This window comes from Nycticebus coucang, chromosome 3 (genome assembly GCF_027406575.1).
Source record: "Nycticebus coucang isolate mNycCou1 chromosome 3, mNycCou1.pri, whole genome shotgun sequence".
Taxonomy (NCBI): domain Eukaryota; kingdom Metazoa; phylum Chordata; class Mammalia; order Primates; family Lorisidae; genus Nycticebus; species Nycticebus coucang.
Genome location: NC_069782.1, coordinates 108226590 through 108242214, shown reverse-complemented (window position 1 = coordinate 108242214; position 15625 = coordinate 108226590). Strand labels below are relative to the sequence as shown.

Sequence of the window (15625 nt, the reverse complement as noted above, 5' to 3'; positions counted from 1 at the left end):
TTACAGGAATCTTCTTCATCGCAGAAGCTGAGATGTTCCAGAAGGAGATATCTTCACTTGATAGGAAAATAAACACCAGAGCTGAAGTCTCTGCTGAATACTTTTAAAAATTTGATGAGATTCATCCCTGTCATTTTCCCTGTCATTTTTCCAGCATTGCTGTAAAATCCTTATAATACATTCCAAAGTAAACCACCCATTCCAAATCTACAGTCACTCTGCTCTTTAATTCAATTCACAAAACTGCTGAAAAAGTAGACATTTCTCTCTAAAAGTAGAAAAAAAGGTTTGTATTGAAGATATTTCTACTATACAAGTATATTACACAGCTTGGGGCAGTAACAGGTCTGAAAAGCTCTTCTCAACCACTGATTTAAAGCACATGGGTTTCTTCTGAGCCCTGTCTCTTTAGGCTTTACCTTAAAGCACATGGGTTTCTTCTGAGCCCTGTCTCTTTAAAACATAAACAAACAACAGCCAGGAAGATGCTTGTTCCCCAGCATCCTTCTTGGCCAGACAAATAGTGCAAGCCTTCCCACTCCCCTCTCAAGCCCATAGTTTTGCAACCCCTACCCTTCTACCTGCCCAGTCAGAGGCTGCTACACACCCAGGAACATAATGTCCTCCATCTTTAAACACAGACTCAGAAACCCAATTACACACTTTGTACCGTGGACTGAAGTCTGTTCCCCGCCCACCACCACCAAATTCTTATATTGAAGCCCTAACCTCCAATGTGATATTTCGTAAAGGGGCCTTTGGGAGGTAATTAAGATAAGATGAAGTTATAAGAACAGAAGCCTCATGATGGAATTAGTGTAATTAAGCCCACACAAGAAGAGACAGCAGAAAGTTTGTTCTCTGTCTCGCTACTACCCTGTTTCCCTGAAAATAAGACATCCTCTGAAAATAAGACCTACTTACAGGAAAGATAAGACATCCCCTGAAAATAAGACCTAGCGCATCTTTGGGAGCACACCTTAAAATAAGACACTATCTTATTTTCGGGGAAACAGGGTATGGGAGGACATAGCAAGAAGGTGACCCATCTGCAAGCCAGGAAGAGTACCCTCACAGCAGAGAACCAAGTCAGCCAGAACTCTGATCTTGATCCCAGCCTCCAGAATTATGAGAAATAAATTCTTGCTGCTTAAAAAAAAAAAAATGCAGATATCTATAAGAAATTGATTGGGGGTTTAAAAAATGCAGATTAAGAGGTCTCTACTTCCCTAAGCTTTGGTGATGTGTCCAGTGATGTGTGTTATTCACAAGCTAGCTACCCAGGTGATTCAGACCCGAGGGTGGTCTTCAGACCACTCTTTGAGAAACACAGATCTAGAATATTCCAAGAAACGTAAAAGAATTTAATTCTCAAGGCTGACTTTATTGAATATAGGGGAGCAAAACAGGAGACACCAAATACAGAAACTGAGTTTCACTGACTTCAAAGTTTTGCCTTGGATTTGGGACAGAGATTAATCTATTTTTTATGATGAGTGCCACTGCTTAAAAAGCTTGGACTGCTTTGAAAAGCAACGAGTCTCTCCTACTGTATGTCAGATTTCCTTAGCTCCTGATCTGATTAATGTAATGTATGCACAGAGTCTTACCTTAAACCTCCTGAGACTCTTAACAGGAATCTCCACCAGTACTACAAGAATTCTCTCAAGGTATGGAAGATAGGTGACAAGAATTTACTCCAATAGCTTCCCCTTAAAAAGAATTTCCAAGCATTCTGATATACCTCTAGAGAGTAAAGGCAATATTGAGTGATATGACAATGATATCAAATAAGTTTGTGCCCCAAGCAGCACAGAGCAGGAAGACGCCTGAGAAACTTAGGCTAATATCTATTTCCACTTCTAAAAGAATACTGTTAGCTGAGTAAAGCACAGGCATTAAATTTTTAACACACTGTAAGTGCTGAAATGTCCTCATAAAACTTGAAGATCTGTGCTTTATGGGCCTGCAGAGAACAGTCTGCACTTTTCTGGGCTATAAATTTGGCCTACAGGGACAGAGGATGAGAGGCTCCTGTCCTTCTGGCTGGTCTCCCTCTTTCTTTGCCCCTTTGAGGCACCTTCAAGAGAGATTTTCCAACAACACTGGATGTCCCATATGTGGCTTGTCCCCAGCAGCTGGAGCTGCTAAAGACAAACCCACTAACTAACCCATCCCTGAATAACTAAAAGCTAGAAACAGCCTGCAGACCCTGCCTATAGGGGTCTCCAAATTTTTCCTTCTACTTTGGAGAATCTCCCTCCCAGTCCTGCTAAGTCTTACCAGGACACAGCTCCATAAGCACTTTGTCAAAAGGCTCTTGCCTCTCCTGAAAAGCAGCCAATCTGACTCCCTTAAGGCTGTATTAGGGAATAAACTGGAGAGACAACTAGCCTGGAAGTTGAAATAGAATAGTAATGACAGTAATTGACAGCAGCCTGTCATGTGCAGACTACATGCTAAGCACTTTATCTATGCTTAATCTCACCACAACCTTTAGAGGTTGCATTGCGTAGGTTCTTGCTACAAAAAATTTGTTGCAGGAGCTGGAGTGTCTTGGCCCCACCCAAACCTACTAAACCAGATTCAGCATTTTTAACAGGTTCCCCAGTTGACGTTTGTGCACATTGAAGCACTGCTGTCATTACAAGTGAGCAGCTGATTCATCTACCTCCTTAGCACTAGTTTTCTTACCTAAAAAAAATGAGGGAGCTCATAATCACTCCCACTTGTTAAACACTGCCAGGTGCCTGTGGTCACTCATCCTCACAATAGCCTTGAAGGGCTGGTCGTCAGATTCCCATCTGATAGATGGGGAAACAAACGCCACAGGCAGTGAAACTCTCCCCATTTGGAGAGTTAGGAAGCAGCAAGGGTGCAAATCTTTGTATGACTGAAAGGTAATGCTTTTCCCTCCCACCATGCGTCCTCTCACAGATGATCCTCGAGATTGGCCAACATCTCACTTCACTCATTTGCTTACCAGCCATGTCACCTGTCCTCCCTCCAGACAGCTGAACAATTGCCTTTTCTTGCTCACCTCCTCCACTGCCTGAGCTAATCTCATCCATCCACCCTGTAAAGGTCTGGGCTTTTCAGGGCTCTTTGGAGCTCAGATCAGCAGCCTGCTGATTGACCTCGTGCACACTTTCCTTAGAGCCTCACTGTGCCTCTTTACTGCGAATTATTGACTCCCAATAACACCTGTTCTGCAGGTAAAGGCCCAGCCTCACTTAAAAACTCTAGTTGGGGGTGGCAGACACAAGATGGCTGACTGAAGCCAGTTTTCCCCAGAGGCTCCCGTCTAGAAGGAGAGTTAAAGGACAGAAATTTAGCAAGTAACCTGGTGGATTAGAGCTGCACCAAGAGAGAAGGTTGAAGAATGCACATCAACCCCGCTAGGCTAGCTGTGACACCAAGGATATAAAAAAAAGGTACAAAATCCATCACCAAGTGGACAGGAGTCCCCTCCCCCACAGAGTGCCCCACAAACAAACGAGCAGAGTACAAAGGTCCTCCCACTACACTCCACGGGAGAGACCCTCTAAAAACTGGACCTACCTCCCCTACTAGGGTAACAAGGCATTCTCCTGCCAGGCATAAAACTGTATAAAACTGTATATATTCTCTACCCGCAATTCTGAGCTCCCAGCACTCCCCTCCACTCTCACTCTGAGGTCTGAAGGCCTGTCCCCCAGGAGTCCAGATTCCTGGATGATTTCTCGAGGGGTGTGGACAGGGCCTGGACTGCAGTTGGTCTAGAGCTGATTCTGCAGCATGGGAGTGAGGAGAGGATGGTTGGCTGAGAGGGAACCACACCAGGGCAGCGGGGCCCCGAGGTGCAGAGCAGCAGCCATTTTTGGCAATAATAGGGCTCACCCCTGGATATTTCGAAGTCACACCCCCTGTCTCTCTGTCTGGCCAACCAAAGGAGGCCAGGCATCTTCTCTGGTGGGCAACAGATGGAACAGAGATGGAACAGATCTGGGATGAAAACGCAGGCTCCATGAGTAAAGGGTTTGCCTGAGGCAGTACGGGCCTAGGTGGAGCACGGGGATTAGAAAATGCACACACAGTGCCGGCTGACTCCCCAGGTGGGGATGACCCAGAGGATTGCTTTACTTAGCCTAAGACGCACCCAGCCATCAGGGGACCATCAACATAGACAAAGGAGTGCAAGAGGCTAGAACTGACAGCTAATCAAGCTGCGAATACAAACCTCTGCAGCAGCAAAGATAGGGCCCGAGGCGCAGGTTCTGTGAACTGAAAACAGCTTCTCTTCAGCAGGGGAATTTAACAGGGACAGAAACAAATTCTGCAAAGTTGTTCTATTCGGTCAGTAACATCATCAGGCACAGGGCTAGAACTGAGTGAACACCCCCCAGCCTCCATCAAGCGCCCGAGGTTGTCAGGCCTCACCTCCCCCTACTGGATAGAGGCAGAGAGCAGCGCCCTGGCTGAGCAGATATGGATTTCCTTGTGATTCAGGCAGGTGCAAACCCCTGGAGTACCTGCTCATTGGAGGCAACTGGGTCACAGACCTGCAGGGCTATCAGTGACTGGGTGTGACAGAGGTGCAAGGTGGGGAAGGAGGCATCAACCTTCCCAGACTAATCTATTTGCTGGGGGGGGGGGTCCTCCTGACTTCACAGAGCACTGGAGAAAGTCATACTTGAGTTGTCAGCAGACCCCTGCGATCCAGTTGCCAGAGATCCTTTAAACTCTCCCACCTGAGACAGGTGCTGACTGACACAATTGATATGGACATTTTGAACTGAGCCAATCACCCAAGGACTATACAAGTGGTGCCCTGGATGTGTGGTTATAGGAAGGTTTGCTTTTCCTTTTCCAATTGTTAACCTGTGGGGGGTGGGGTGACTTTTGCTGGTATTTCTCCACAGCTGAGACTTCTACCCAGAGTAACTGTTTCAATAGGGTTGGACAAAGACCAGCTGAAAACAAGACAGAAACACTTAGCCCCACCACACCAAACAGGTTCCCAGTTTCTCAGGCCATAGCACTATATGGGTCCTCGACAGAGCTCCAGGAGAAAAGTCAATTGGTGTAAAATGATCATGGGGTGGAATCAGCGGAAAAACTCTGGTAACATGAATAACCAGAATAGATCAACCACCCCAAGGAAAGATATGGCAGATGTAACTGAAGATCCCATTCATAAACAGCTGGCTGAGATGTCAGAAATCGAATTCAGAATTTGGATTGCAAACAAGATTAATAGAATGGAGGAAAATTTGGAATTAGAAACTCAAGGAGCAATTCAAAAGTCAGAATTAGAAATTCAAGGAGAAATTCAAAAGTTGGCTCAAGAATTTAATGAATTTAAAGACAAAACCACCAAATATTTTGACACACTGAAGCAAGAATTTGTAGCCCTCAAAGATCTGAAAAATACAGTAGAAACTGTCAGTAACAGAGTGGAGCAAGCAGAAGAAAGGATTTCTGACATTGAAGACAAAGCCTTTGAATGCTCCCAAACTCTCAAAGAGGAAGAGAAATGGAGAGCAAAAATGGATCATTCTCTCAGAGAGCTCTGGGACAATTCGAAGAAGGTCAATATCCGCCTCATTGGAATCCCTGAAAGTGATGAAGTGGCCTCGCAAGGCACAGAAGCCATTCTCCATGAAATTATGAAAGAGAATTTTCCAGACATGCCAACAGATTCTGAAATTCAGATAGCAGACAGTTTCAGAATCCAGCATGACTCAACCACAATAACACATCCCCCAGGCATATCATAATTAATTTCACTAAAGTTAATATGAAGGAGAAAATTCTCAAAGCTTCCAGGAGAAAGAAAACCATTACCTTCCAAGGGAAGAATATTAGAATGACTGTAGATCTCTCTGCTGAAACTCTTCAAACCAGAAGAGGGTGTTCATCGACTTTTAATCTCCTAAAGCAAAATAACTTTCAACCCCAGATCCTGTATCCAGCTATACTTAGTTTCATTTATGATGGAGAAATTAAATACTTTAATGACATTCATATGTTGAAGAAATTTGCCATAACCAAACCAGCTCTTCAGGATATTCTCAGACCTATCCTCCATAATGACCAGCTCAAACCACTACCACAAAAGTAAATTCACTCAGAAACTTTTGATCAAACTCCAACTTCCACAGTGGCAAAAGGATTAAAAATGTCCACTTGACTTTCAAAAAAATCAATACCCAAATTTCACCAGACTTATCAATATTCTCCATTAATGTGAATGGCTCAAACTGTCCTCAAAAGAGGCACAGGTTAACTGACTGGATACAAAAACTCAGGCCAGATATATGCTGCATACAAGAGTCACATGTTAAAAGATAAATATAGACTCAGGGTGAAAGGATGGTCGTCCGTCTTTCAGGCAAATGTTAATCAGAAAAAAGCAGGTGTTGCAATTCTATTTGCAGACACAATACGCTTTAAACCAACAAAAGTGAGGAAGGATAAGAACGGTCACTTCATATTTGTTCAGAACAATACACAATATGATGAGATTTCAATTATTAATATTTATGTATCCAACCAGAATGCACCTCATTTTATAAGAGAAACTCTAACAGACATGAGCAACATGATTTCCTTCAGCTCCATAATAGTCGGAGATTTCAACACTCCTTTGGCAGTGTTGGATAGATGCTCCAATAAGAAGGTGAGCAAAGAAATTCTAGATTTAAACATAACCATCCATCATTTGGACTTAGAGATATCTACAGAACATTCCCCGACAATACTGAATACACATACTTCTCATCAGCCCATGGAACATACTCCAAAATCGATCACATCTTAGGTCACAAGTCTAACCCCAGTAAATATAAAGGAACAGAAATTATTCCTTGCATCTTCTCAGACCACCATGGAATAAAAGTTGAACTCAGAAACAACAGGAATCTGCATACTCATACAAAAACATAGAAGTTAAATAACCTTATGCTGAATGATAGCTGGGTCATAGATGAGATTATAGGAAATCGCCAAATTTTTTGAACAAAATGACAATGAAGACACAAATTATCAGAACCTCTGGGATAACATGAAGGCAGTCCTAAGAGGGAAATTTATACCACTGCAAGCCTTCCTCAAGAAAATAGAAAGAGAGGAAGTTAATAACTTAATGGGACAGCTCAAGCAACTGGAGAAGGAAGAACATTTCAACACCAAACACAGCAGAAGAAAAGAAATAACCAAAATCAGAGCAGAACTAAATGAAATTGAAAAAAAAAAAGAATTATACAACAGATCAACAAATCAAAAAGCTGGTTGTCTGAAAAGGTCAATAAAATAGATAAACCTTTGGCTAACCTAACCAGAAAAAATAGAGTAAAATCTCTAATTTCATCAGTCAGAAATGACAAAGACAAAACAACAACAGACTCCTCAGAAATTCAAAAAATCCTTAATTAATATTACAAGAAACTTTATTCTCAGAAATATGAAAATCTGAAGGAAATTGACCAATACTTGGAAGCATGTCACCTTCCATGAAGTAGCCAGAATCAAGTGGAAATGTTGAACAGGCCCATATCAAGTTCTGAAATAGCATCAACCACACGAAATCTCCCTAAAAAGAAAAGCCCGGAACGAGATGGCTTCATGTCAGAATTCTATCAAACCTTAAAAGAGGAACTAGTACCTATATTACTCAACCTGTTCCAAAAGGTAGAAAAAGAAAGAAGACTACCCAACACGTTCTATGAAGCAAACATCACCCTGATCCCCAAACCAGGAAAAGACCCAACAAGAAAAGAAAATTATAGACCAATATCACTAATGAATATAGATGCAAAAATACTCAACAAGATCCTAACAAACAGATTCCAGCAACACATCAAATAAATTATATATCATGACAAAGTCGGTTTTATCCCAGGGTCTCAAGGTTGGCTCAATATACATAAATCTATAAGTATAATTCAGCACATAAACAAATTAAGAAACAAAGACCATATGATTCTCTCAATTGATACAGAAAAAGCTTTTGATAATATCCAGCATCCCTTCATGATAAGAACACTTAAGAAAATTGGTATAGAAGGGATATTTCTTAAATGATAGAGGCCATCTACAGCAAACCCACAGCCAATATCATATTGAATGGAGTTAAATTGAAATCATTTCCACTCAGATCAGGAACCAGACAAGGCTGCCCATTCTCCCCACTGCCCTTTAACACTGTAATGGAAGTTTTAGCCATCGCAATTAGGGAAGAAAAGGCGATCAAGGGAATCCATATAGGGACAGAAGAGATCAAACTTTCACTCTACACAGATGATATGATCGTATATCTGGAAAACACCAGGGATTCTACTACAAAACTCTTAGAAGTGATCAAGGAATACAGCAGTGTCTCAGGTTACAAAATCAACATTCATAAACTGGTAGCCTTTATATATACCAACAATAGTCAAGGTGAAAAAACAGTTAAGGACTCTATTCCATTCACAGTAGTGGCAAAGAAGATGAAATATTTGGGAGTTCATCTAACAAAGGACGTGAAAGATCTCTATAAAGAGAACTATGAAACTCTAAGAAAAGAAATAGCTGAAAATGTTAACAAATGGAAAAACATACCATGCTCATGGCTGGGAAGAATCAACATTGTTAAAATGTCCATACTACCCAAAGCAATATACAATTTTAATGCAATCCCTATTAAAGCTCCACTGTCATACTTTAAAGATCTTGAAATAATAATACTTTGTTTTATATGGAATCAGAAAAAACCTCGAATAGCCAAGACATTACTCAGAAATAAAAACAAAGCAGGAGGAATCACACTACCAGACCTCAGACTATACTATAAATCAATAGTGATCAAAAAAGCATGGTACTGGCACAAAAACAGAGAGGTAATGTGTGGAACAGAATAGAGAACCAAGAGATGAACACAGCTACTTACCGTTGTTTGATCTTTGACAAGCCAATTAAAAACATTCAGTGGGGAAAAGATTCCCTATTTAACAAATGGTGCTCGGTGAACTGGCTGGCAACATGTAGAAGACTGAAAATGGACCCACACCTTTCACCATTAACTAAGATAGACTCTCACTGGATTAAAGATTTAAACTTAAGACATGAAACTATAAAAATACTAGAAGAGGGTGGCACCTGTGGCTCAAGGAGTAGGGCGCCTGTCCCATATGCCGGAGGTGGCGGGTTCAAACCCAGCCCCGGCCAAAAAAACCAAAAAAAAAAAAAAAAAAATACTGGAAGAGAGTGCAGGGAAAACCCTTGACGAAATCGGTCTGGGCGAGTATTTTATGAGAAGGACCCCTCGGGCAATTGATGCAGCTTCAAAAATACACTACTGGGACCTGATCAAACTAAAAAGTTCTGCACAACCAAGAACACAGTAAGTAAAGCAAGCATACAGCCCTCAGAATGGGAGAAGATATTTGCAGGTTATGTCTCCGACAAAGGTTTAATAATCAGAATTCATAGGGAACTCAAATGTATAAGCAAGAAAAGAACAAGTGATCCCATCGCAGGCTGGGCAAGGGACTTGAAGAGAAACTTCCCTGAGAAAGACAGGCACATGGCCTACAGACATATGAAAAAATGCTCATTATCCTTAATCATCAGAGAAATGCAAATCAAAACTACTTTGAGATATCATCTAACTCCAGTAAAGTTAGCCATATCACAAAATCCCAAGACCAGAGATGTTGGCGTGGATGTGGAGAAAAGGGAACACTTCTACACTGCTGGTGGAAATGCAAATTAATACATTCCTTTTGGAAAGATGTTTGGAGAACACTTAGAGATCTAAATATAGATCTGCCATTCAATCCTATAATTCCTCTACTAGGTATATACCCAGAAGACCAAAAATCACATTATAACAAAGATACTTGTACCAGAATGTTTATTGCAGCCCAATACATAATTGCTAAGTCATAGGAAAAACCCAAGTGCCCATCGATCCATGATTGGATTAATAAGTTGTGGTATATGTACACCATGGAATATTATGCAGCCTTAAAAAAGATGGAGACTTTACCTCTTTCATGTTTATATGGATGGAGCTGGAACATATTCTTCTTAGTAAAGTATCTCAAGAATGGAAGAAAAAGTATCCAATGTACTCAGCCCTACTATGAAACTAATTTATGGCTTTCATATGAAAGCTATAACCCAGTTATAACCTACGAATATGGGAAAAGGGGAGAGGGAGTGGAGGGAGGGGGGAGGATGGGCAGAGGGAGGGTGATTGGTGGGTTTACACCTGCGGTGCATCTTATAAGAGTACATGTGAAATTTAGTAAATGTAGAATATAAATGTCTTAACACAATAACTAAGAAAATGGCAGGAAGGCTATGTTAACCAGTGTGATGAAAATGTGTCAAACGGTCTATAAAACCAGTGTATGGTGCCCCATGATCACATTAATATACACAGCTATGATTTAATAAAAAAAAAAAAAGAAAAGAAAAGAAAGAAAGAAAACTCTAGTTGGATCTCCCATTTCCTACCCCCTTTTAGAGTTCAGGGTACTAATAAACTAGTTTCTCATTTGAATGAGTCACTATGAACGTTTTGAGACAGACTATGTTATGTTCCATTATTTTACTTTCAAGAAACACAGTCCTTTTTGATTCATGCACATTTCAATTTGCTCAGCTTATCTGCACAGATTTTACATTTCTTGACTTTTGTGTATCTCAGAACTTTCATAATGACCCACATGTAGACAGTCAGAGCTAGTGTAGGTCCAGTTTATCACTCTCCCTGATCCATTCACAATGAGGGGGAAATGCCAACACATTTGAAGCCCTGCCACATGTCATCTAGCCCGACCTTTCATTTTACAGTAGGGCAGTTCAAGGTCCAGAAGGCAAAAGTCTCATTTTCTCTTTTCTCAGGGTCAGAAGATCTTTGTAATGGTTGCCTTAAGTTCCTTGAAATGAAATTTTAGTGCATGTGATTATATCCAACAACATTATCCTTAGTTATTGATTTATTGTTCACATTTAATAACAAGCAACAAATAAACTACTATGCGTCCTATTCCTCTAGGAAGCCTAATAGAATTATAAATACTTATAGAGGAGAAAAAGTAGAAGAGGCAGAAAGAAAGATGGAAGGAAGGAGAAAATATAAGAATTTTCGATATGTTTTCACCAATTCAGAAAGAAGGAAGTTAATTAAAACTCTTCCACATTAGTAGTAAAAATAGTTCCCATCTATTATAAATATACTGGGCATTAGGCACTCTTAAGCATTCTCTAACTATAGTTGTATTTAATATTTATAATTCCATGGACTGGGAACTATTATCAGCCCCAAGAAAAGTGAGACCTGGTGGTAGAGCAACTAACCAAAGTCAGGGATAGGATTAAGACTCAAATCCTGGACTAAAGCCTACTCTCTTCACTCCAAGGCTGTAAAAACCCTTCACTACAAACTTCTATAGGTATCCAGGAATGCTAAGTTTCCCAAGACCCAGTAACAGTGTGATTGTAAAGAGAAGAGATGTAACTTGGGACAGCTTGCCTAAAAAGACAACATTCTCTCTCTTAGAGATGTTGAACACTGCTTAACTCCTGCCCTTCCCCCTCTAAAAAAACAGAAGCTTCTCTTGTTTCACGTTAGCTGGTTTCCCATTATCTAGGCTGCCCAAGCCATCTTCATTCAATTTATTGCTACATTAGTTCCAAACCTGCCAATGGGAAATACATTAACTTTTAATAACACGACTTTGATGACTTGTAGAAATCAGTCCCTGCCAACTTCCCTCTCACATTTATCCTGTGAATCAGGAACAATGGGGGAAAGTGGCAAATTTAACTCTGTGTTCTTCTGCAACTGAGGGAAAGAAAGGAATTTGGAATTCATAGCAGAACTTAAAAAAATATATGTAGTGTTTAATCATTTGCTGAAAGCATATGGTCGTAAGTAGTCACTTGTTAGCAGATTCCTCGTACTGCACATATCTATGCTCAAAATCCTGAGATAGTGCCAACACGCCACAGGGAAAAGAAGGAAATTACCTAGGAGTAATTTCTCCTAGAGAAATCTAGGAGCTACTCTTCCTAATCACAGCCCTGCTTTTCAAGGAGGGGAGCAATTTGGGTTTTATGGATTACTATAACAGACCTGAAATTAATTCAGAATCTAATTATATACAAGAGCCTTGAGACTCAATCCAAATTTAGTCAACATCATTATCATCACTATCAAGAAATATTTCTTGAGCATCTAGGACACAGAGTGCTAGAAATACAAAGAACCCTGAGCTCCTCTTCATGCCCTGAAGAGGATTCAATAGAGGAAGAAAATAACAACACATATTAGAATTTGCTCAAGATAAAAGATATTACAGAAGATGGCTGACTGGAGGCATGTGGTACTTGCTTCCTCCATCCAAATAAGGACCAAAATAGTGAGCAGATAATCACATTTTAATAGATTGACTAAAAGAGAAAACTGAGATTCCGTAGAGGAGTAATAGGAAACACCTAAAGCTAGGACAAAGAGAGAGGCAAGGCAATCTGCTCAGCCAGGACGAGCTGGGAGCCTAGGGAAGCTCCCCAGTGCAGGAAAAGGGTCCGTGAAAGACCTTCCATGGTCCACACTCCCACCACAGACTCCTGCATCTTAGCCATGGGAAAGCCCCTAGACCAGCGGTTTTCAACCTTTATCGTCTCATGGCTCTCTTGAATCTATAGTTAAATCTCCACAGCACACTTAACATTATGTTGATCAAGAAAAAATGGTAAAAAATATATATATACTTACTGTGTGTTGAACTTCTTTCAAAAATAATTTAATTAATGATCTTTAAAATTTTTGCAGCATACCTAAGATCCTCTCACAGCATACTGGTTGAAAATCACCACCCTCAGGGCCGGAGATTCACATCAGGAGCTGCCTGGAGACTGCGGAATGACATTGCTCCAGAGGAGGGTGCTCATGCCGGGCCCCCACACACCCCTGATCCCCAAACAGCTACCATAAGATGCCACAGTGGGAGCCCGGCCACCACCAGACTGCATCCTGCCTTGGGGGCTGACCACCCCTGCAGCTCCCCATCTCTGGAGCCCTACTGACATTTCCCACTTGCAGCCACCTCTATAGCTGGCTGTGGTCTCCAGGGATAAAGTGCAAAGCAATGGCAAAGACCACTCTGCCCAGTAGCAAAGACTCTGTGCTTTTTCAGTGCCCCAAGGAAAAACTCCCCAGGCTGGAAGCAGCCTCTGCTGTGGAGCTATAATAATGGGCAAAGCACAGGTGAAGTGTGCATGCCCTCACTGCCTGCACACACCTGCTGCCACTGAAAGCAACCCTGCCCTGATATGCCCCACACAAGCATTCTGTTTTGAGTCTAAAGATCACCCTGCTCCTGCTTACTGCGGTCAGTATCTGCACAAATCACTGAGCAAGGGGAGAGGAAGACTGAGGACAGGTTCACCCAGCCCAAGTATACAGGCATACCATCTGGGGTCCTACGGATCACCCACCCCAGTCCAACACAGGTGGTATCTAAGCACTCTTCTTAGGGACCTCAAGTCAAGCCTGCCCAACCTACACTACCACCGCAGCTGTCCCCACCCACACATAGCACCTGCAGGCCTGGGTAATGGCCCACCTAGAGGTTGCAGCCACCACCAACATTAGTGTGGACTGCTTGGGACCCAAAGATAGTCCCATCACTGCTACTGCCACCACCCATTTTATGCTGGCTAACCTGTGGCCCAGGAACCCACCCACCCACCCAAAACACTGCTGCAACTGCTGGTACCCAAGCAAGCTCACAGGGACCCAAGAATTAGCCTTCCCAGACCCACTAACACAATGCCAGCATATGCCACACTGGGGCCAAAGAGCAGGCACTCTTAGAGTCACTATTTCCACCACTAGTGCCTGAGGAGAGGCCAACCTAGTGTCCCCATCCCCAGAAAACTTCATCACAGCCTCTACTAACAACCACATTCTAAGCCACTTAAAATCACAGACAGCACTGGTACTATCTACAGATGAAGAAATCATATGAAGACTATAATACATGACATAAACAGTAAAAAAGATAAAGAAAGTCATATAATGATAAAAAAAAATCAACTCTGCAAAAGGACATAGCAGCTCTAAACATACATATACCCCAAAAGAAAGGATTTGAACATATAAAGCAAATATTATCACTTCTAGATGGAGAGATGGACTCCAATACAATAACAGTTGTATTGTACTTTCAACATTAGATAGGTCATCTAGTCAGAAAATTCACAAATAAACATTGGATTTAAACTGGACATTAGACCAAATGAACCTAATACACATTTACAGAACATTTTATGCAACAGTTAGCACAGGGAACACTCTCCAGGATAGACTATATGTTAGGCCATAAAACAAGTTTCAATGATTTTTAAAAATTTAAACCATGTCAGGTATTCTCTCAGATCAAAATGGAAAATAAAAACTAGGAATCAGTAATAAAAGGAACTCAGGAAAATTGTACATGGAAATTAAACAATATGCTCCGGAATGAACACTGAGTCAAAGAAGAAATTAGGAAGAAAATTTTTAAAATCTTTTGAAATAAAAAAAATAGAAGCACAAGGTACCAAAATCTATGTGACATACCCACTGCAGTCCTAAGAGGGAATTCTTTAGCAATAAATGCCTACATTAAAAAAAGTAGAAAGATTGATTCCAAATATAAAGCACTTCAACAAACTAGAAAAGCAAGAACAAACCAAACCCAAAGTTAGCAGAAGAAAAGAAATAATAAAAAAACAGAGAACTAAAGGAAATACAAACTAAAAAATAAAAAGACTCAATGAAATAGAAAGCAAAAGTGATAAGCCACCAGCTAGACTAACCAAGGGTGGATTGTCTGAGCTTACAGGTTTGAGACTAACCTGAGCCAGAGCAAGACCTCATCTCAAAAAATAGCCAGGCATTGTGGTGGGCTCATGTACTCCCAGCTGCTTGGGAGGCTGAGGCAAGAGAATCACTTGAGCCCAAGAGTTTGAGGATGCTGTGAGCTATGACACCATGCACTCTACCAAGGGTGACAAAGTGAGACTCTGTCTCAAAAAAAATAAAGACTCCACAAAAAAATACCAAAAAAACAAAAAAGGAAAAGCAAAACTTTTAGATCTAATAAATAAACTCAGTAAATTCCAGGACACAAAAATCAATAATATTTCTATACACCAACAATGAACTAGCTAAAAAAAAAAAAATCAAGAAGACAATTCCATTTAAAATAGCTCTTATGGACCCCTCCTGGACCACCGTAAGAGCTGCACCATGACCCATGATTTGTGCCCACCCGGACCTCCAGAAGAGCTGCACTGTGCCCAACGATAGGAGTCCACCCAGACCTCCGGTAGAGCTGAGCCACGACATGCCATCGGCCCACCCGGATCACAGTAAAAGTTGCGCCATGACCCGCAACCTGTGCCCAATGGGGCTCCGGGAGCCGTGCAACCCTGCCTCCTCCCTTCTGTACTCTCCCTGCCTCCACACCGGCCCACTCATCTTGCCAGGGACTCTGGTAACCGCGTGTCCTCCGGAGCCCTCCCTGCCTCTGCGTGGAGCCCTTCTCCTGGCCAGAGACTGCTGGAGCCTTGGGTCCTCTGTGCAAAAGTTGCTGGGCACCAG

General features: G+C 41.6%; 1 protein-coding gene across 1 annotated transcript in view; it reads right to left on the bottom strand.

Moving 5' to 3' along the window:
* Positions 1-13074, bottom strand: part of FAM13C (family with sequence similarity 13 member C) — a 347807-nt gene extending 334733 nt beyond the window's left edge. Inside the window, exon 1 of the mRNA XM_053583875.1 lies at positions 12814-13074. The gene's annotated coding sequence lies outside the window, so the exon portion shown is untranslated. The remainder of the gene's footprint in view (positions 1-12813) is intronic.
* Between the last annotated feature and the right edge of the window lie 2551 nt (positions 13075-15625).